General features: G+C 51.1%; 52 non-coding genes and 3 pseudogenes across 52 annotated transcripts; all 55 read right to left on the reverse strand.

The window, feature by feature from the left end:
* Positions 1–91: 91 nt before the first annotated feature.
* Positions 92–211, reverse strand: LOC120168748. The gene has a single exon (XR_005520532.1). It is a non-coding gene; the product is annotated as a 5S ribosomal RNA (ribosomal RNA).
* Positions 212–391: 180 nt separating this feature from the next.
* LOC120168817 lies at positions 392–507 on the reverse strand. The gene has a single exon (XR_005520597.1). It is a non-coding gene; the product is annotated as a 5S ribosomal RNA (ribosomal RNA).
* A 182-nt stretch (positions 508–689) lies between these two features.
* Positions 690–807, reverse strand: LOC120168687. The gene has a single exon (XR_005520474.1). It is a non-coding gene; the product is annotated as a 5S ribosomal RNA (ribosomal RNA).
* A 181-nt stretch (positions 808–988) lies between these two features.
* Positions 989–1102, reverse strand: LOC120168812. Its single transcript, XR_005520592.1, has one exon. It is a non-coding gene; the product is annotated as a 5S ribosomal RNA (ribosomal RNA).
* Positions 1103–1282: 180 nt separating this feature from the next.
* On the reverse strand, positions 1283–1398 carry LOC120168803. The gene has a single exon (XR_005520584.1). It is a non-coding gene; the product is annotated as a 5S ribosomal RNA (ribosomal RNA).
* A 181-nt stretch (positions 1399–1579) lies between these two features.
* Positions 1580–1690, reverse strand: LOC120168833 (annotated as a pseudogene).
* A 174-nt stretch (positions 1691–1864) lies between these two features.
* Positions 1865–1983, reverse strand: LOC120168649. Its single transcript, XR_005520439.1, has one exon. It is a non-coding gene; the product is annotated as a 5S ribosomal RNA (ribosomal RNA).
* Positions 1984–2163: 180 nt separating this feature from the next.
* LOC120168819 lies at positions 2164–2278 on the reverse strand. Its single transcript, XR_005520599.1, has one exon. It is a non-coding gene; the product is annotated as a 5S ribosomal RNA (ribosomal RNA).
* Positions 2279–2453: 175 nt separating this feature from the next.
* Positions 2454–2563, reverse strand: LOC120168832 (annotated as a pseudogene).
* A 179-nt stretch (positions 2564–2742) lies between these two features.
* On the reverse strand, positions 2743–2853 carry LOC120168826 (annotated as a pseudogene).
* A 181-nt stretch (positions 2854–3034) lies between these two features.
* LOC120168738 lies at positions 3035–3151 on the reverse strand. The gene has a single exon (XR_005520523.1). It is a non-coding gene; the product is annotated as a 5S ribosomal RNA (ribosomal RNA).
* Positions 3152–3331: 180 nt separating this feature from the next.
* Positions 3332–3450, reverse strand: LOC120168545. The gene has a single exon (XR_005520340.1). It is a non-coding gene; the product is annotated as a 5S ribosomal RNA (ribosomal RNA).
* Positions 3451–3627: 177 nt separating this feature from the next.
* On the reverse strand, positions 3628–3746 carry LOC120168314. The gene has a single exon (XR_005520125.1). It is a non-coding gene; the product is annotated as a 5S ribosomal RNA (ribosomal RNA).
* Positions 3747–3922: 176 nt separating this feature from the next.
* Positions 3923–4041, reverse strand: LOC120168546. The gene has a single exon (XR_005520341.1). It is a non-coding gene; the product is annotated as a 5S ribosomal RNA (ribosomal RNA).
* A 182-nt stretch (positions 4042–4223) lies between these two features.
* Positions 4224–4341, reverse strand: LOC120168719. The gene has a single exon (XR_005520505.1). It is a non-coding gene; the product is annotated as a 5S ribosomal RNA (ribosomal RNA).
* A 171-nt stretch (positions 4342–4512) lies between these two features.
* Positions 4513–4629, reverse strand: LOC120168725. The gene has a single exon (XR_005520510.1). It is a non-coding gene; the product is annotated as a 5S ribosomal RNA (ribosomal RNA).
* Positions 4630–4811: 182 nt separating this feature from the next.
* On the reverse strand, positions 4812–4928 carry LOC120168754. Its single transcript, XR_005520538.1, has one exon. It is a non-coding gene; the product is annotated as a 5S ribosomal RNA (ribosomal RNA).
* A 175-nt stretch (positions 4929–5103) lies between these two features.
* On the reverse strand, positions 5104–5222 carry LOC120168434. The gene has a single exon (XR_005520236.1). It is a non-coding gene; the product is annotated as a 5S ribosomal RNA (ribosomal RNA).
* A 182-nt stretch (positions 5223–5404) lies between these two features.
* Positions 5405–5520, reverse strand: LOC120168814. Its single transcript, XR_005520594.1, has one exon. It is a non-coding gene; the product is annotated as a 5S ribosomal RNA (ribosomal RNA).
* Positions 5521–5695: 175 nt separating this feature from the next.
* LOC120168722 lies at positions 5696–5812 on the reverse strand. The gene has a single exon (XR_005520508.1). It is a non-coding gene; the product is annotated as a 5S ribosomal RNA (ribosomal RNA).
* A 181-nt stretch (positions 5813–5993) lies between these two features.
* Positions 5994–6112, reverse strand: LOC120168553. Its single transcript, XR_005520348.1, has one exon. It is a non-coding gene; the product is annotated as a 5S ribosomal RNA (ribosomal RNA).
* Positions 6113–6293: 181 nt separating this feature from the next.
* LOC120168692 lies at positions 6294–6412 on the reverse strand. The gene has a single exon (XR_005520479.1). It is a non-coding gene; the product is annotated as a 5S ribosomal RNA (ribosomal RNA).
* A 182-nt stretch (positions 6413–6594) lies between these two features.
* LOC120168643 lies at positions 6595–6713 on the reverse strand. Its single transcript, XR_005520433.1, has one exon. It is a non-coding gene; the product is annotated as a 5S ribosomal RNA (ribosomal RNA).
* Positions 6714–6894: 181 nt separating this feature from the next.
* On the reverse strand, positions 6895–7012 carry LOC120168697. The gene has a single exon (XR_005520484.1). It is a non-coding gene; the product is annotated as a 5S ribosomal RNA (ribosomal RNA).
* A 177-nt stretch (positions 7013–7189) lies between these two features.
* On the reverse strand, positions 7190–7308 carry LOC120168709. Its single transcript, XR_005520495.1, has one exon. It is a non-coding gene; the product is annotated as a 5S ribosomal RNA (ribosomal RNA).
* Positions 7309–7483: 175 nt separating this feature from the next.
* Positions 7484–7602, reverse strand: LOC120168670. Its single transcript, XR_005520459.1, has one exon. It is a non-coding gene; the product is annotated as a 5S ribosomal RNA (ribosomal RNA).
* Positions 7603–7780: 178 nt separating this feature from the next.
* On the reverse strand, positions 7781–7899 carry LOC120168548. The gene has a single exon (XR_005520343.1). It is a non-coding gene; the product is annotated as a 5S ribosomal RNA (ribosomal RNA).
* Positions 7900–8081: 182 nt separating this feature from the next.
* On the reverse strand, positions 8082–8200 carry LOC120168549. Its single transcript, XR_005520344.1, has one exon. It is a non-coding gene; the product is annotated as a 5S ribosomal RNA (ribosomal RNA).
* Positions 8201–8383: 183 nt separating this feature from the next.
* Positions 8384–8502, reverse strand: LOC120168653. The gene has a single exon (XR_005520443.1). It is a non-coding gene; the product is annotated as a 5S ribosomal RNA (ribosomal RNA).
* A 181-nt stretch (positions 8503–8683) lies between these two features.
* LOC120168789 lies at positions 8684–8802 on the reverse strand. The gene has a single exon (XR_005520570.1). It is a non-coding gene; the product is annotated as a 5S ribosomal RNA (ribosomal RNA).
* Positions 8803–8982: 180 nt separating this feature from the next.
* On the reverse strand, positions 8983–9100 carry LOC120168683. The gene has a single exon (XR_005520470.1). It is a non-coding gene; the product is annotated as a 5S ribosomal RNA (ribosomal RNA).
* A 180-nt stretch (positions 9101–9280) lies between these two features.
* Positions 9281–9399, reverse strand: LOC120168550. Its single transcript, XR_005520345.1, has one exon. It is a non-coding gene; the product is annotated as a 5S ribosomal RNA (ribosomal RNA).
* Positions 9400–9579: 180 nt separating this feature from the next.
* On the reverse strand, positions 9580–9698 carry LOC120168321. The gene has a single exon (XR_005520131.1). It is a non-coding gene; the product is annotated as a 5S ribosomal RNA (ribosomal RNA).
* Positions 9699–9881: 183 nt separating this feature from the next.
* On the reverse strand, positions 9882–10000 carry LOC120168332. The gene has a single exon (XR_005520142.1). It is a non-coding gene; the product is annotated as a 5S ribosomal RNA (ribosomal RNA).
* Positions 10001–10181: 181 nt separating this feature from the next.
* Positions 10182–10300, reverse strand: LOC120168344. The gene has a single exon (XR_005520153.1). It is a non-coding gene; the product is annotated as a 5S ribosomal RNA (ribosomal RNA).
* Positions 10301–10481: 181 nt separating this feature from the next.
* LOC120168551 lies at positions 10482–10600 on the reverse strand. Its single transcript, XR_005520346.1, has one exon. It is a non-coding gene; the product is annotated as a 5S ribosomal RNA (ribosomal RNA).
* A 180-nt stretch (positions 10601–10780) lies between these two features.
* Positions 10781–10899, reverse strand: LOC120168356. The gene has a single exon (XR_005520164.1). It is a non-coding gene; the product is annotated as a 5S ribosomal RNA (ribosomal RNA).
* A 182-nt stretch (positions 10900–11081) lies between these two features.
* Positions 11082–11200, reverse strand: LOC120168552. The gene has a single exon (XR_005520347.1). It is a non-coding gene; the product is annotated as a 5S ribosomal RNA (ribosomal RNA).
* Positions 11201–11381: 181 nt separating this feature from the next.
* On the reverse strand, positions 11382–11499 carry LOC120168678. Its single transcript, XR_005520466.1, has one exon. It is a non-coding gene; the product is annotated as a 5S ribosomal RNA (ribosomal RNA).
* Positions 11500–11680: 181 nt separating this feature from the next.
* LOC120168369 lies at positions 11681–11799 on the reverse strand. The gene has a single exon (XR_005520175.1). It is a non-coding gene; the product is annotated as a 5S ribosomal RNA (ribosomal RNA).
* Positions 11800–11974: 175 nt separating this feature from the next.
* LOC120168380 lies at positions 11975–12093 on the reverse strand. The gene has a single exon (XR_005520186.1). It is a non-coding gene; the product is annotated as a 5S ribosomal RNA (ribosomal RNA).
* Positions 12094–12274: 181 nt separating this feature from the next.
* On the reverse strand, positions 12275–12393 carry LOC120168392. The gene has a single exon (XR_005520197.1). It is a non-coding gene; the product is annotated as a 5S ribosomal RNA (ribosomal RNA).
* A 183-nt stretch (positions 12394–12576) lies between these two features.
* LOC120168645 lies at positions 12577–12695 on the reverse strand. The gene has a single exon (XR_005520435.1). It is a non-coding gene; the product is annotated as a 5S ribosomal RNA (ribosomal RNA).
* A 182-nt stretch (positions 12696–12877) lies between these two features.
* LOC120168721 lies at positions 12878–12995 on the reverse strand. The gene has a single exon (XR_005520507.1). It is a non-coding gene; the product is annotated as a 5S ribosomal RNA (ribosomal RNA).
* Positions 12996–13176: 181 nt separating this feature from the next.
* On the reverse strand, positions 13177–13295 carry LOC120168404. Its single transcript, XR_005520208.1, has one exon. It is a non-coding gene; the product is annotated as a 5S ribosomal RNA (ribosomal RNA).
* Positions 13296–13473: 178 nt separating this feature from the next.
* On the reverse strand, positions 13474–13589 carry LOC120168705. The gene has a single exon (XR_005520491.1). It is a non-coding gene; the product is annotated as a 5S ribosomal RNA (ribosomal RNA).
* Positions 13590–13761: 172 nt separating this feature from the next.
* LOC120168554 lies at positions 13762–13880 on the reverse strand. Its single transcript, XR_005520349.1, has one exon. It is a non-coding gene; the product is annotated as a 5S ribosomal RNA (ribosomal RNA).
* A 180-nt stretch (positions 13881–14060) lies between these two features.
* LOC120168654 lies at positions 14061–14179 on the reverse strand. The gene has a single exon (XR_005520444.1). It is a non-coding gene; the product is annotated as a 5S ribosomal RNA (ribosomal RNA).
* A 180-nt stretch (positions 14180–14359) lies between these two features.
* Positions 14360–14478, reverse strand: LOC120168556. The gene has a single exon (XR_005520350.1). It is a non-coding gene; the product is annotated as a 5S ribosomal RNA (ribosomal RNA).
* A 173-nt stretch (positions 14479–14651) lies between these two features.
* Positions 14652–14770, reverse strand: LOC120168557. Its single transcript, XR_005520351.1, has one exon. It is a non-coding gene; the product is annotated as a 5S ribosomal RNA (ribosomal RNA).
* A 180-nt stretch (positions 14771–14950) lies between these two features.
* Positions 14951–15069, reverse strand: LOC120168416. Its single transcript, XR_005520219.1, has one exon. It is a non-coding gene; the product is annotated as a 5S ribosomal RNA (ribosomal RNA).
* A 179-nt stretch (positions 15070–15248) lies between these two features.
* On the reverse strand, positions 15249–15367 carry LOC120168427. Its single transcript, XR_005520230.1, has one exon. It is a non-coding gene; the product is annotated as a 5S ribosomal RNA (ribosomal RNA).
* Positions 15368–15546: 179 nt separating this feature from the next.
* LOC120168440 lies at positions 15547–15665 on the reverse strand. The gene has a single exon (XR_005520242.1). It is a non-coding gene; the product is annotated as a 5S ribosomal RNA (ribosomal RNA).
* Positions 15666–15843: 178 nt separating this feature from the next.
* LOC120168452 lies at positions 15844–15962 on the reverse strand. Its single transcript, XR_005520253.1, has one exon. It is a non-coding gene; the product is annotated as a 5S ribosomal RNA (ribosomal RNA).
* A 180-nt stretch (positions 15963–16142) lies between these two features.
* LOC120168464 lies at positions 16143–16261 on the reverse strand. The gene has a single exon (XR_005520264.1). It is a non-coding gene; the product is annotated as a 5S ribosomal RNA (ribosomal RNA).
* Positions 16262–16436: the final 175 nt, after the last annotated feature.

A 16436-nucleotide genomic window follows, 5' to 3' on the forward strand; every position in this document is an offset into this window, starting at 1 on the left:
AACCTTTCTCCCCAAGTACCCCACTCCAGGCAGGCGAATACGTACGTGTGCGTGTGTTCGAGATAGAATAAAGAAAATAATCCGAAAAAAGAGGGTGCAACACGAGGACTTCCCAGGAGGTCACCCATCCTAGTACTACTCTCGCCCCCAAGCACGCTTACTGCGGAGTTCTGATGGGATCCGGTGCATTAGTGCTGGTATGATCGCACCCGTCATGCCTTGCGCCCTTAATTTATTAAAGGCGTTCGTTTTCTTCCGCCCCGCACTTAAGGGAGTCGCAAAATTCGGATTCTACGACCCCGAACCTTTCTCCCAAGTACCCCACTCCAGGCATGCGGAATACGTACTGTGCGTGTGTTCGAGATAGAATAAAAAAAATAATCCGAAAAAGAGGGTGCAACACGAGGACTTCCCAGGAGGTCACCATCCTAGTACTACTCTCGCCCAAGCACGCTTAACTGCGGAGTTCTGATGGATCCGGTCATTAGTGCTGGTATGATCGCACCCGTCATGCCTTGCGCCCTTAATTTATTAAAGGCGTTCGTTTTCTTCCGGCCCGCACTAAAGGGAGTCGCAAATTCGGATTCTACGCCCCGAACCTTTCTCCCCAAGTACCCCACTCCAGGCATGCGGAATACGTACGTGTGCGTGTTTTCGAGATAGAATAAAAAGAAATAATCCGAAAAAGAGGGGTGCAACACGAGGACTTCCCAGGAGTCACCCATCCTAGTACTACTCTCGCCCAAGCACGCTTAACTGCGGAGTTCTGATGGGATCCGGTGCATTAGTGCTGGTATGATCGCACCCGTCATGCCTTGCGCCCTTAATTTATTAAGGCGTTCGTTTTCTTCCGCCCGCACTAAAGGGAGTCGCAAAATTCGGATTTCTACGCCCCGAACCTTTCTCCCCAAGTACCCCACTCCAGGCAGCGGAATACGTACGTGTGCGTGTGTTCGAGATAGAATAAAAAGAAAATAATCCGAAAAAGAGGGTGCAACACGGACTTCCAGGGTCACCCATCCTAGTACTACTCTCGCCCAAGCACGCTTAACTGCGGATTTCTGATGGGATCCGGTGCATTAGTGCTGGTATGATCGCACCCGTCATGCCTTGCGCCCTTAATTTATTAAGGCGTTCGTTTTCTTCCGCCCGCACTAAGGGAGTCGCAAAATTCGGATTCTACGCCCCGAACCTTTCTCCCCAAGTACCCCACTCCAGGCAGGCGAATACGTACGTGTGCGTGTGTTCGAGATAGAATAAAAAGAAAATAATCCGAAAAAGAGGGGTGCACACGAGGACTTCCCAGGAGGTCACCCATCCTAGTACTACTCCGCCCAAGCACGCTTAACTGCGGAGTTCTGATGGATCCGGTGCATTAGTGCTGGTATGATCGCACCCGTCATGCCTTGCGCCCTTAATTTATTAAAGGCGTTCGTTTTCTTCCGGCCCGCACTAAAGGGAGTCGCAAAATTCGGATTCTACGCCCCGAACCTTTCTCCCCAAGTACCCCACTCCAGGCAGGCGGAATACGTACGTGTGCGTGTGTTCGAGATAGAATAAAAAGAAATAATCCGAAAAAGAGGTGCACAGGACTTCCAGGAGGTCACCCATCCTAGTACTACTCTCGCCCAGCACGCTTAACTGCGGAGTTCTGATGGATCCGTGCATTAGTGCTGGTATGATCGCACCCGTCATGCCTTGCGCCCTTAATTTATTAAGGCGTTCGTTTTCTACGGCCCACTTAAGGGAGTCGTAAAATTCATTCTACCCCGAACCTTTCTCCCCAAGTACCCCACTCCAGGCAGGCGGAATACGTACGTGTGCGTGTGTTCGAGATAGAATAAAAAGAAAATAATCCGAAAAAGAGGTGCAACACGAGGACTTCCCAGGAGGTCACCCATCCTAGTACTACTCTCGCCCAAGCACGCTTAACTGCGGAGTTCTGATGGGATCCGGTGCATTAGTGCTGGTATGATCGCACCCGTCATGCCTTGCGCCCTTAATTTATTTAGGCGTTCGTTTTCTTCCGGCCCGCACTTAAGGGAGTCGCAAAATTCGGATTCTACCCCCGAACCTTTCTCCCCAAGTACCCCACTCCAGCATGGCGGAATACGTACGTGTGCGTGTGTTCGAGATAGAATAAAAAGAAAATAATCCGAAAAGAGGGTGCAACACGAGGACTTCCCAGGAGGTCACCCATCCTAGTACTACTCTCGCCCAAGCACGCTTAACTGCGGAGTTCTGATGGATCCTGCTTAGTGCTGGTATGATCGCACCCTCATGCCTTGCGCCCTTAATTTATTAAAGGCGTTCGTTTTCTTCCTTCCGGCCCGCACTAAGGGAGTCGCAAAATCATTCTACGCCCCGAACCTTTCTCCCCAAGTACCCCACTCCAGGCAGCGGAATACGTACTGTGCGTGTTCGAGATAGAATAAAAAGAAATAATCGAAAAAGAGGTGCAACACGAGGACTTCCCAGAGGTCACCCATCCTAGTACTACTCTCGCCCAAGCACGCTTAACTGCGGAGTCTGATGGGATCCGGTGCATTAGATGATCGCACCCGTCATGCCTTGCGCCCTTAATTTATTAAGGCGTTCGTTTTCTTCCGGCCCGCACTAAGGGAGTCAAAATTCGGATTCTACGCCCCGAACCTTTCTCCCCAAGTACCCCACTCCAGGCAGGCGGAATACGTACGTGTGCGTGTGTTCGAGATAGAATAAAAAGAAAATAATCCGAAAAAGAGGGTGCAACACGAGGACTTCCAGAGTCACCATCCTCTACTCTCGCCCAAGCACGCTTAACTGCGGAGTTCTGATGGGATCCGGTGCATTAGTGCTGGTATGATCGCACCCGTCATGCCTTGCGCCCTTAATTTATTTAAGGCGTTCGTTTCTTCCGGCCCGCACTTAAGGGAGTCGCAAAATTCGGATTCTACGCCCCGAACCTTTCTCCCAAGTACCCCACTCCAGGCAGGCGGAATACGTACGTGTGCGTGTGTTCGAGATAGAATAAAAAGAAATAATCCGAAAAAGAGGGGTGCAACACGAGGACTTCCAGGAGGTCACCCATCCTAGTACTACTCTCGCCCAAGCACGCTTAACTGCGGAGTTCTGATGGGATCCGTGCATTAGTGCTGGTATGATCGCACCCGTCATGCCTTGCGCCCTTAATTTATTTAAGGCGTTCGTTTCTTCCGGCCCGCACTAAGGGAGTCGCAAAATTCGGATTCTACGCCCCGAACCTTTCTCCCCAAGTACCCCACTCCAGGCAGGCGGAATACGTACGTGTGCGTGTGTTCGAGATAGAATAAAAAGAAAATAATCCGAAAAAAGGGTGCAACACGAGGACTTCCCAGGAGGTCACCCATCCTAGTACTACTCTCGCCCAAGCACGCTTAACTGCGGAGTTCTGATGGGATCCGGTGCATTAGTGCTGGTATGATCGCACCCGTCATGCCTTGCGCCCTTAATTTATTTAAGGCGTTTGTTCTTCCGGCCCGCCTTAAGGGAGTCGCAAAATTCGGATTCTACGCCGAACCTTTCTCCCCAAGTACCCCACTCCAGCAGCGCGGAATACGTACGTGTTGTGTGTTCGAGATAGAATAAAAAGAAATAATCCGAAAAAGAGGGGTGCAACACGAGGACTTCCCAGGAGGTCACCCATCCTAGTACTACTCTCGCCCAAGCACGCTTAACTGCGGAGTTCTGATGGGATCCGGTGCATTAGTGCTGGTATGATCGCACCCGTCATGCCTTGCGCCCTTAATTTATTAAGGCGTTCGTTTTCTTCCGGCCACACTAAGGGAGTCGCAAAATTCATATTCTACGCCCGAACCTTTCTCCCCAAGTACCCCACTCCAGGCAGGCGGAATACGTACGTGTGCGTGTGTTCGAGATAGAATAAAAGAAAATAATCCGAAAAAGGGTGCAACACGAGGACTTCCCAGGAGGTCACCCATCCTAGTACTACTCTCGCCCAAGCACGCTTAACTGCGGAGTTCTGATGGGATCCGGTGCATTAGTGCTGGTATGATCGCACCCGTCATGCCTTGCGCCCTTAATTTATTAAAGGCGTTCGTTTTCTTCCGGCCCGCACTAAGGGAGTCGCAAAATTCGGATTCTACGCCCCGAACCTTTCTCCCCAAGTACCCCACTCCAGGCAGGCGGAATACGTACGTGTGCGTGTGTTCGAGATAGAATAAAAAGAAAATAATCCGAAAAAGAGGGTGCAACACGAGGACTTCCCAGAGGTCACCCATCCTAGTACTACTCTCGCCCAAGCACGCTTAACTGCGGAGTTCTGATGGGATCCGGTGCATTAGTGCTGGTATGATCGCACCGTCATGCCTTGCGCCTTAATTTATTTAAGGCGTTCGTTTTCTTCGGCCCACACTTAAGGGAGTCGCAAAATTCATTCTACGCCCGAACCTTTCTCCCCAAGTACCCCACTCCAGGCAGGCGGAATACGTACGTGTGTGTTCGAGATAGATAAAAGAAAATAATCCGAAAAAAGGGGTGCAACACGAGGACTTCCCAGGATCACCCATCCTAGTACTACTCTCGCCCAAGCACGCTTAACTGCGGAGTTCTGATGGGATCCGGTGCATTAGTGCTGGTATGATCGCACCCGTCATGCCTTGCGCCCTTAATTTTTTAAGGCGTTCGTTTTCTTCCGGCCCGCACTTAAGGGAGTCGTAAAATTCGGATTCTACGCCCGAACCTTTCTCCCCAAGTACCCCACTCCAGGCAGGCGGAATACGTACGTGTGCGTGTGTTCGAGATAGAATAAAAAGAAAATAATCCGAAAAAGAGGGGTGCAACACGAGGACTTCCCAGGAGGTCACCCATCCTAGTACTCTCTCGCCCAAGCACGCTTAACTGCGGAGTTCTGATGGGATCCGGTGCATTAGTGTGGTATGATCGCACCCGTCATGCCTTGCGCCCTTAATTTATTAAGGCGTTCGTTTTCTTCCGGCCCGCACTTAAGGGAGTCCAAAATTCGGATTCTACGCCCCGAACCTTTCTCCCCAAGTACCCCACTCCAGGCGGCGAATACGTACGTGTGTGTGTTCGAGATAGAATAAAAGAAAATAATCCGAAAAAGGGGTGCAACACGAGGACTTCCCAGGAGGTCACCCATCCTAGTACTACTCTCGCCCAAGCACGCTTAACTGCGGAGTTCTGATGGGATCCGGTGCATTAGTGCTGGTATGATCGCACCCGTCATGCCTTGCGCCCTTAATTTATTTAAGGCGTTCGTTTTTCTTCCGGCCCGCACTAAGGGAGTCGCAAAATTCGGATTCTACGCCCCGAACCTTTCTCCCCAAGTACCCCACTCCAGGCAGGCGGAATACGTACGTGTGCGTGTGTTCGAGATAGAATAAAAGAAAATAATCCGAAAAAGAGGGTGCACACAGGACTTCCCAGGAGGTCACCCATCCTAGTACTACTCTCGCCCAAGCACGCTTAACTGCGGAGTTCTGATGGATCCGGTGCATTAGTGCTGGTATGATCGCACCGTCATGCCTTGCGCCTTAATTTATTAAGGCGTTCGTTTTCTTCCGGCCCGCACTAAGGGAGTCGCAAAATTCGGATTCTACGCCCCGAACCTTTCTCCCCAAGTACCCACTCCAGGCAGGCGGAATACGTACGTGTGTGTTCGAGATAGAATAAAAAGAAAATAATCCGAAAAAGAGGGGTGCAACACGAGGACTTCCCAGAGTCACCCATCCTAGTACTACTCTCGCCCAAGCACGCTTAACTGCGGAGTTCTGATGGGATCCGGTGCATTAGTGCTGGTATGATCGCACCCGTCATGCCTTGCGCCCTTAATTTATTAAGGCGTTGTTTTCTTCCGGCCCGCACTTAAGGGAGTCGCAAAATTCGGATTCTACGCCCCGAACCTTTCTCCCCAAGTACCCCACTCCAGCAGGCGGAATACGTACGTGTGCGTGTGTTCGAGATAGAATAAAAAGAAAATAATCCGAAAAAGAGGGGTGCAACACGAGGACTTCCCAGGAGGTCACCCATCCTAGTACTACTCTCGCCCAAGCACGCTTAACTGCGGAGTTCTGATGGGATCCGGTGCATTAGTGCTGGTATGATCGCACCCGTCATGCCTTGCGCCCTTAATTTATTAAAGGCGTTCGTTTTCTTCCGGCCCGCACTAAAGGGAGTCACAAAATTCGGATTCTACGCCCCGAACCTTTCTCCCCAAGTACCCCACTCCAGGCATGCGGAATACGTACGTGTGTGTGTTCGATATAGAATAAAAAGAAAATAATCCGAAAAGATGGGTGCAACACGAGGACTTCCCAGGAGGCCACCCATCCTAGTACTACTCTCGCCCAAGCACGCTTAACTGCGAAGATCTGATGGGATCCGGTGCATTAGTGCTGGTATGATCGCACCCGTCATGCCTTGCGCCCTTAATTTATTTAAAGGCGTTCGTTTTCTTCCGGCCCGCACTAAGGGAGTCGCAAAATTCGGATTCTACGCCCCGAACCTTTCTCCCCAAGTACCCCACTCCAGGCAGGCGGAATACGTACGTGTGCGTGTGTTCGAGATAGAATAAAAAGAAAATAATCCGAAAAATGGGTGCAACACGAGGACTTCCCAGGAGGTCACCCATCCTAGTACTACTCTCGCCCAAGCACGCTTAACTGCGGAGTTCTGATGGGATCCGGTGCATTAGTGCTGGTATGATCGCACCCGTCATGCCTTGCGCCCTTAATTTATTTAAGGCGTTCGTTTTCTTCCGGCCCGCACTTAAGGGAGTCGCAAAATTCGGATTCTACGCCCGAACCTTTCCCCCAAGTACCCCACTCCAGGCAGGCGGAATACGTACGTGTGCGTGTGTTCGAGATAGAATAAAAAGAAAATAATCCGAAAAAGAGGGTGCAACACGAGGACTTCCCAGGAGGTCACCCATCCTAGTACTACTCTCGCCCAAGCACGCTTAACTGCGGAGTTCTGATGGATCCGGTGCATTAGTGCTGGTATGATCGCACCCGTCATGCCTTGCGCCCTTAATTTATTAAGGCGTTCGTTTTCTTCCGGCCCGCACTTAAAGGGAGTCGCAAAATTCATTCTACGCCCGAACCTTTCTCCCCAAGTACCCCACTCCAGGCAGGCGAATACGTACGTGTGCGTGTGTTCGAGATAGAATAAAAGAAATAATCCGAAAAAGAGGGGTCAACACGAGGACTTCCCAGGAGGTCACCCATCCTAGTACTACTCTCGCCCAAGCACGCTTAACTGCGGAGTTCTGATGGGATCCGGTGCATTAGTGCTGGTATGATCGCACCCGTCATGCCTTGCGCCCTTAATTTATTAAGGCGTTCGTTTTCTTCCGGCCCGCACTAAGGGAGTCGCAAAATTCGGATTCTACCCCGAACCTTTCTCCCCAAGTACCCCACTCCAGGCAGGCGGAATACGTACGTGCGTGTTTCGAGATAGAATAAAAAGAAATAATCCAAAAAGAGGGGTGCAACACGAGGACTTCCCAGGAGGTCACCCATCCTAGTACTACTCTCGCCCAAGCACGCTTAACTGCGGAGTTCTGATGGGATCCGGTGCATTAGTGCTGGTATGATCGCACCCGTCATGCCTTGCGCCCTTAATTTATTTAAGGCGTTCGTTTTCTTCCGGCCCGCACTAAGGGAGTCGCAAAATTCGGATTCTACGCCCCGAACCTTTCTCCCCAAGTACCCCACTCCAGGCAGGCGGAATACGTACGTTGTGTGTTCGAGATAGAATAAAAAGAAATAATCCGAAAAAGAGGGTGCAACACGAGGACTTCCCAGGAGGTCACCCATCCTAGTACTACTCTCGCCCAAGCACGCTTAACTGCGGAGTTCTGATGGGATCCGGTGCATTAGTGCTGGTATGATCGCACCCGTCATGCCTTGCGCCCTTAATTTATTAAGGCGTTCGTTTTCTTCCGGCCCGCACTTAAGGGAGTCGCAAAATTCGGATTCTACGCCCCGAACCTTTCTCCCCAAGTACCCCACTCCAGGCAGGCGGAATACGTACGTGTGCGTGTGTTCGAGATAGAATAAAAAGAAAATAATCCGAAAAAGAGGGTGCAACACGAGGACTTCCCAGGAGGTCACCCATCCTAGTACTACTCTCGCCCAAGCACGCTTAACTGCGGAGTTCTGATGGGATCCGGTGCATTAGTGCTGGTATGATCGCACCCGTCATGCCTTGCGCCCTTAATTTATTAAAGGCGTTCGTTTTCTTCCGGCCCGAACTAAAGGGAGTCGCAAAATTCGGATTCTACGCCCCGAACCTTTCTCCCCAAGTACCCCACTCCAGCAGGCGGAATACGTACGTGTGCGTGTGTTCGAGATAGAATAAAAAGAAAATAATCCGAAAAAGAGGTGTGCAACACGAGGACTTCCCAGGAGGTCACCCATCCTAGTACTACTCTCGCCCAAGCACGCTTAACTGCGGAGTTCTGATGGGATCCGGTGCATTAGTGCTGGTATGATCGCACCCGTCATGCCTTGCGCCCTTAATTTATTAAGGCGTTCGTTTTCTTAGGCCCGCACTTAAGGGAGTCGCAAAATTCGATTCTACGCCCCGAACCTTTCTCCCCAAGTACCCCACTCCAGGCAGGCGGAATACGTACGTGTGCGTGTGTTCGATATAGAATAAAAAGAAAATAATCCGAAAAAGAGGGGTGCAACACGAGGACTTCCCAGGAGGTCACCCATCCTAGTACTACTCTCGCCCAAGCACGCTTAACTGCGGAGTTCTGATGGGATCCGGTGCATTAGTGCTGGTATGATCGCACCCGTCATGCCTTGCGCCCTTAATTTATTTAAGGCGTTCGTTTTCTTCCGGCCCGCACTTAAGGGAGTCGCAAAATTCGGATTCTACGCCCCGAACCTTTCTCCCCAAGTACCCCACTCCAGGCAGGCGGAATACGTACGTGTGCGTGTGTTCGAGATAGAATAAAAAAATAATCCGAAAAAGAGGGTGCAACACGAGGACTTCCCAGGAGGTCACCCATCCTAGTACTACTCCGCCCAAGCACGCTTAACTGCGGAGTTCTGATGGGATCCGGTGCATTAGTGCTGGTATGATCGCACCCGTCATGCCTTGCGCCCTTAATTTATTAAGGCGTTCGTTTTCTTCCGGCCCGCACTTAAGGGAGTCGCAAAATTCGGATTCTACGCCCCGAACCTTTCTCCCAAGTACCCCACTCCAGGCAGGCGGAATACGTACGTGTGGTGTGTTCGAGATAGAATAAAAAGAAAATAATCCGAAAAAGAGGGTGCAACACGAGGACTTCCCAGGAGGTCACCCATCCTAGTACTACTCTCGCCCAAGCACGCTTAACTGCGGAGTTCTGATGGGATCCGGTGCATTAGTGCTGGTATGATCGCACCCGTCATGCCTTGCGCCCTTAATTTATTAAGGCGTTCGTTTTCTTCCGGCCCACTTAAGGGAGTCGCAAAATTCGGATTCTACGCCCCGAACCTTTCTCCCCAAGTACCCCACCCAGGCAGGCGGAATACGTACGTGTGCGTGTGTTCGAGATAGAATAAAAAGAAAATAATCCGAAAAAGAGGGGTGCAACACGAGGACTTCCCAGGAGGTCACCCATCCTAGTACTACTCTCGCCCAAGCACGCTTAACTGCGGAGTTCTGATGGGATCCGGTGCATTAGTGCTGGTATGATCGCACCCGTCATGCCTTGCGCCCTTAATTTATTAAGGCGTTCGTTTTCTTCCGGCCCGCACTTAAGGGAGTCGCAAAATTCGGATTCTACGCCCCGAACCTTTCTCCCCAAGTACCCCACTCCAGGCAGGCGGAATACGTACGTGTGCGTGTGTTCGAGATAGAATAAAAAGAAAATAATCCGAAAAAGAGGGGTGCAACACGAGGACTTCCCAGGAGGTCACCCATCCTAGTACTACTCTCGCCCAAGCACGCTTAACTGCGGAGTTCTGATGGGATCCGGTGCATTAGTGCTGGTATGATCGCACCCGTCATGCCTTGCGCCCTTAATTTATTTAAGGCGTTCGTTTTCTTCGGCCCGCACTTAAGGAGTCGCAAAATTCGGATTCTACGCCCCGAACCTTTCTCCCCAAGTACCCCACTCCAGGCAGGCGGAATACGTACGTGTGCGTGTGTTCGAGATAGAATAAAAGAAAATAATCCGAAAAATAGGGGTGCAACACGAGGACTTCCCAGGAGGTCACCCATCCTAGTACTACTCTCGCCCAAGCACGCTTAACTGCGGAGTTCTGATGGGATCCGGTGCATTAGTGCTGGTATGATCGCACCCGTCATGCCTTGCGCCCTTAATTTATTAAGGCGTTCGTTTTCTTCCGGCCCGCACTTAAGGGAGTCGCAAAATTCGGATTCTACGCCCCGAACCTTTCTCCCCAAGTACCCCACTCCAGGCAGGCGGAATACGTACGTGTGCGTGTGTTCGAGATAGAATAAAAGAAAATAATCCGAAAAAGAGGGTGCAACACGAGGACTTCCCAGGAGGTCACCCATCCTAGTACTACTCTCGCCCAAGCACGCTTAACTGCGGAGTTCTGATGGGATCCGGTGCATTAGTGCTGGTATGATCGCACCCGTCATGCCTTGCGCCCTTAATTTATTAAGGCGTTCGTTTTCTTCCGGCCCGCACTTAAGGGAGTCGCAAAATTCGGATTCTACGCCCCGAACCTTTCTCCCCAAGTACCCCACTCCAGGCAGGCGGAATACGTACGTGTGTGTTCGAGATAGAATAAAAAGAAAATAATCCGAAAAAAGAGGGGTGCAACACGAGGACTTCCCAGGAGGTCACCCATCCTAGTACTACTCTCGCCCAAGCACGCTTAACTGCGGAGTTCTGATGGGATCCGGTGCATTAGTGCTGGTATGATCGCACCCGTCATGCCTTGCGCCCTTAATTTATTAAGGCGTTCGTTTTCTTCCGGCCCGCACTAAAGGGAGTCGCAAAATTCGGATTCTACGCCCCGAACCTTTCTCCCCAAGTACCCCACTCCAGGCAGGCGGAATACGTACGTGTGCGTGTGTTCGAGATAGAATAAAAAGAAAATAATCCGAAAAAGAGGGTGCAACACGAGGACTTCCCAGGAGGTCACCCATCCTAGTACTACTCTCGCCCAAGCACGCTTAACTGCGGAGTTCTGATGGGATCCGGTGCATTAGTGCTGGTATGATCGCACCCGTCATGCCTTGCGCCCTTAATTTATTAAGGCGTTCGTTTTCTTCCGGCCCGCACTTAAGGGAGTCGCAAAATTCGGATTCTACGCCCCGAACCTTTCTCCCCAAGTACCCCACTCCAGGCAGGCGGAATACGTACGTGTGCGTGTGTTCGAGATAGAATAAAAAGAAAATAATCCGAAAAAGGGGTGCAACACGAGGACTTCCCAGAGGTCACCCATCCTAGTACTACTCTCGCCCAAGCACGCTTAACTGCGGAGTTCTGATGGGATCCGGTGCATTAGTGCTGGTATGATCGCACCCGTCATGCCTTGCGCCCTTAATTTATTAAGGCGTTCGTTTTCTTCCGGCCCGCACTTAAGGGAGTCGCAAAATTCCGATTCTACGCCCCGAACCTTTCTCCCCAAGTACCCCACTCCAGGCAGGCGGAATACGTACGTGTGCGTGTGTTCGAGATAGAATAAAAAGAAAATAATCCGAAAAAGGGGTGCAACACGAGGACTTCCCAGGAGGTCACCCATCCTAGTACTACTCTCGCCCAAGCACGCTTAACTGCGGAGTTCTGATGGGATCCGGTGCATTAGTGCTGGTATGATCGCACCCGTCATGCCTTGCGCCCTTAATTTTTAAGGCGTTCGTTTTCTTCCGGCCCCACTAAGGGAGTCGCAAAATTCGATTCTACGCCCGAACCTTTCTCCCCAAGTACCCCACTCCAGGCAGGCGGAATACGTACGTGTGTGTGTTCGAGATAGAATAAAAAGAAAATAATCCGAAAAAGGGGGTGCAACACGAGGACTTCCCAGGAGGTCACCCATCCTAGTACTACTCTCGCCCAAGCACGCTTAACTGCGGAGTTCTGATGGGATCCGGTGCATTAGTGCTGGTATGATCGCACCCGTCATGCCTTGCGCCCTTAATTTATTAAGGCGTTCGTTTTCTTCCGGCCCGCACTAAGGGAGTCGCAAAATTCGGATTCTACGCCCCGAACCTTTCTCCCCAAGTACCCCACTCCAGGCAGGCGGAATACGTACGTGTGCGTGTGTTCGAGATAGAATAAAAAGAAAATAATCCGAAAAAAGGGGTGCAACACGAGGACTTCCCAGGAGGTCACCCATCCTAGTACTACTCTCGCCCAAGCACGCTTAACTGCGGAGTTCTGATGGGATCCGGTGCATTAGTGCTGGTATGATCGCACCCGTCATGCCTTGCGCCCTTAATTTATTAAAGGCGTTCGTTTTCTTCCGGCCCGCACTAAGGGAGTCGCAAAATTCGGATTCTACGCCCCGAACCTTTCTCCCCAAGTACCCCACTCCAGGCAGGCGGAATACGTACGTGTGCGTGTGTTCGAGATAGAATAAAAAGAAAATAATCCGAAAAAGAGGGATGCAACACGAGGACTTCCCAGGAGGTCACCCATCCTAGTACTACTCTCGCCCAAGCACGCTTAACTGCGGAGTTCTGATGGGATCCGGTGCATTAGTGCTGGTATGATCGCACCCGTCATGCCTTGCGCCCTTAATTTATTAAGGCGTTCGTTTTCTTCCGGCCCGCACTAAAGGGAGTCGCAAAATTTGGATTCTACGCCCCGAACCTTTCTCCCCAAGTACCCCACTCCAGGCAGGCGGAATACGTACGTGTGCGTGTGTTCGAGATAGAATAAAAAGAAAATAATCCGAAAAAGAGGGTGCAACACGAGGACTTCCCAGGAGGTCACCCATCCTAGTACTACTCTCGCCCAAGCACGCTTAACTGCGAGTTCTGATGGGATCCGGTGCATTAGTGCTGGTATGATCGCACCCGTCATGCCTTGCGCCCTTAATTTATTTAAGGCGTTCGTTTTCTTCCGGCCCGCACTAAGGGAGTCGCAAAATTCGGATTCTACGCCCGAACCTTTCTCCCCAAGTACCCCACTCCAGGCAGGCGGAATACGTACGTGTGCGTGTGTTCGAGATAGAATAAAAAGAAATAATCCGAAAAAGAGGGGTGCAACACGAGGACTTCCCAGGAGGTCACCCATCCTAGTACTACTCTCGCCCAAGCACGCTTAACTGCGGAGTTCTGATGGGATCCGGTGCATTAGTGCTGGTATGATCGCACCCGTCATGCCTTGCGCCCTTAATTTATTAAGGCGTTCGTTTCTTCCGGCCCGCACTAAGGGAGTCGCAAAATTCGGATTCTACGCCCCGAACCTTTCTCCCAAGTACCCCACTCCAGGCAGGCGGAATACGTACGTGTGCGTGTGTTCGAGATAGAATAAAAGAAAATAATCCGAAAAAAGGGGTGCAACACGAGGACTTCCCAGGTCACCCATCCTAGTACTACTCTCGCCCAAGCACGCTTAACTGCGGAGTTCTGATGGGATCCGGTGCATTAGTGCTGGTATGATCGCACCCGTCATGCCTTGCGCCCTTAATTTATTTAAGGCGTTCGTTTTCTTCCCCGCACTAAGGGAGTCGCAAAATTCGGATTCTACGCCCCGAACCTTTCTCCCCAAGTACCCCACTCCAGGCAGGCGGAATACGTACGTGTGTTCGAGATAGAATAAAAAAAATAATCCGAAAAAATAGGGTGCAACACGAGGACTTCCCAGGAGGTCACCCATCCTAGTACTACTCTCGCCCAAGCACGCTTAACTGCGGAGTTCTGATGGGATCCGGTGCATTAGTGCTGGTATGATCGCACCCGTCATGCCTTGCGCCCTTAATTTATTAAGGCGTTCGTTTTCTTCCGGCCCGCACTTAAGGGAGTCGCAAAATTCGGATTCTACGCCCCGAACCTTTCTCCCCAAGTACCCCACTCCAGGCAGGCGGAATACGTACGTGTGCGTGTTCGAGATAGAATAAAAAAAAATAATCCGAAAAATAGGGGTGCAACACGAGGACTTCCCAGGAGGTCACCCATCCTAGTACTACTCTCGCCCAAGCACGCTTAACTGCGAAGTTCTGATGGGATCCGGTGCATTAGTGCTGGTATGATCGCACCCGTCATGCCTTGCGCCCTTAATTTATTTAAGGCGTTCGTTTTCTTCCGGCCCCACTTAAGGGAGTCGAAAATTCGATTCTACGCCCCGAACCTTTCTCCCCAAGTACCCCACTCCAGGCAGGCGGAATACGTACGTGTGCGTGTGTTCGAGATAGAATAAAAAGAAAATAATCCGAAAAAGAGGGTGCAACACGAGGACTTCCCAGGAGGTCACCCATCCTAGTACTACTCTCGCCCAAGCACGCTTAACTGCGGAGTTCTGATGGGATCCGGTGCATTAGTGCTGGTATGATCGCACCCGTCATGCCTTGCGCCCTTAATTTATTTAAGGCGTTCGTTTTCTTCGGCCAGCACTTAAGGCGCAAAATTCGGATTCTACGCCCGAACCTTTCTCCCCAAGTACCCCACTCCAGGCAGGCGGAATACGTACGTGCGTGTGTTCGATAGAATAAAAAGAAAATAATCCGAAAAAGAGGGTGCAACACGAGGACTTCCCAGGAGGTCACCCATCCTAGTACTACTCTCGCCCAAGCACGCTTAACTGCGGAGTTCTGATGGGATCCGGTGCATTAGTGCTGGTATGATCGCACCCGTCATGCCTTGCGCCCTTAATTTATTAAGGCGTTCGTTTTCTTCCGCCCGCACTTAAGGGAGTCGCAAATTCGGATTCTACGCCCCGAACCTTTCTCCCCAAGTACCCCACTCCAGGCAGGCGGAATACGTACGTGTGCGTGTGTTCGAGATAGAATAAAAAGAAAATAATCCGAAAAAAGGGGTGCAACACGAGGACTTCCCAGGAGGTCACCCATCCTAGTACTACTCTCGCCCAAGCACGCTTAACTGCGGAGTTCTGATGGGATCCGGTGCATTAGTGCTGGTATGATCGCACCCGTCATGCCTTGCGCCCTTAATTTATTAAGGCGTTCGTTTTCTTCCGGCCCGCACTAAGGGAGTCGCAAAATTCGGATTCTACGCCCCGAACCTTTCTCCCCAAGTACCCCACTCCAGGCGGCGGAATACGTACGTGTGCGTGTGTTCGAGATAGAATAAAAAGAAAATAATCCGAAAAAGGGGTGCAACACGAGGACTTCCCAGGAGGTCACCCATCCTAGTACTACTCTCGCCCAAGCACGCTTAACTGCGGAGTTCTGATGGGATCCGGTGCATTAGTGCTGGTATGATCGCACCCGTCATGCCTTGCGCCCTTAATTTATTTAAGGCGTTCGTTTTCTTCCGGCCCGCACTTAAGGGAGTCGCAAAATTCGGATTCTACCCCGAACCTTTCTCCCCAAGTACCCCACTCCAGGCAGGCGGAATACGTACGTGTGTGTGTTCGAGATAGAATAAAAGAAAATAATCCGAAAAATAGGGGTGCAACACGAGGACTTCCCAGGAGGTCACCCATCCTAGTACTACTCTCGCCCAAGCACGCTTAACTGCGGAGTTCTGATGGGATCCGGTGCATTAGTGCTGGTATGATCGCACCCGTCATGCCTTGCGCCCTTAATTTATTAAGGCGTTCGTTTTCTTCCGGCCCGCACTAAGGGAGTCGCAAAATTCGGATTCTACGCCCCGAACCTTTCTCCCCAAGTACCCACTCCAGGCAGGCGGAATACGTACGTGTGCGTGTGTTCGAGATAGAATAAAAGAAAATAATCCGAAAAAGGGGTGCAACACGAGGACTTCCCAGGAGGTCACCCATCCTAGTACTACTCTCGCCCAAGCACGCTTAACTGCGGAGTTCTGATGGGATCCGGTGCATTAGTGCTGGTATGATCGCACCCGTCATGCCTTGCGCCCTTAATTTATTAAGGCGTTCGTTTTCTTCCGGCCCGCACTAAGGGAGTCGCAAAATTCGGATTCTACGCCCCGAACCTTTCTCCCAAGTACCCCACTCCAGGCAGGCGGAATACGTACGTGTGCGTGTGTTCGAGATAGAATAAAAGAAAATAATCCGAAAAAGAGGGGTGCAACACGAGGACTTCCCAGGAGGTCACCCATCCTAGTACTACTCTCGCCCAAGCACGCTTAACTGCGGAGTTCTGATGGGATCCGGTGCATTAGTGCTGGTATGATCGCACCCGTCATGCCTTGCGCCCTTAATTTATTAAGGCGTTCGTTTTCTTCCGGCCCGCACTAAGGGAGTCGCAAAATTCGGATTCTACGCCCCGAACCTTTCTCCCCAAGTACCCCACTCCAGGCAGGCGGAATACGTACGTGTGCGTGTGTTCGAGATAGAATAAAAAGAAAATAATCCG

The sequence above is a fragment of the Hibiscus syriacus genome, unplaced genomic scaffold (genome assembly GCF_006381635.1).
Source record: "Hibiscus syriacus cultivar Baekdansim isolate YM2019G1 unplaced genomic scaffold, ASM638163v2 tig00111720_pilon, whole genome shotgun sequence".
Taxonomy (NCBI): domain Eukaryota; kingdom Viridiplantae; phylum Streptophyta; class Magnoliopsida; order Malvales; family Malvaceae; genus Hibiscus; species Hibiscus syriacus.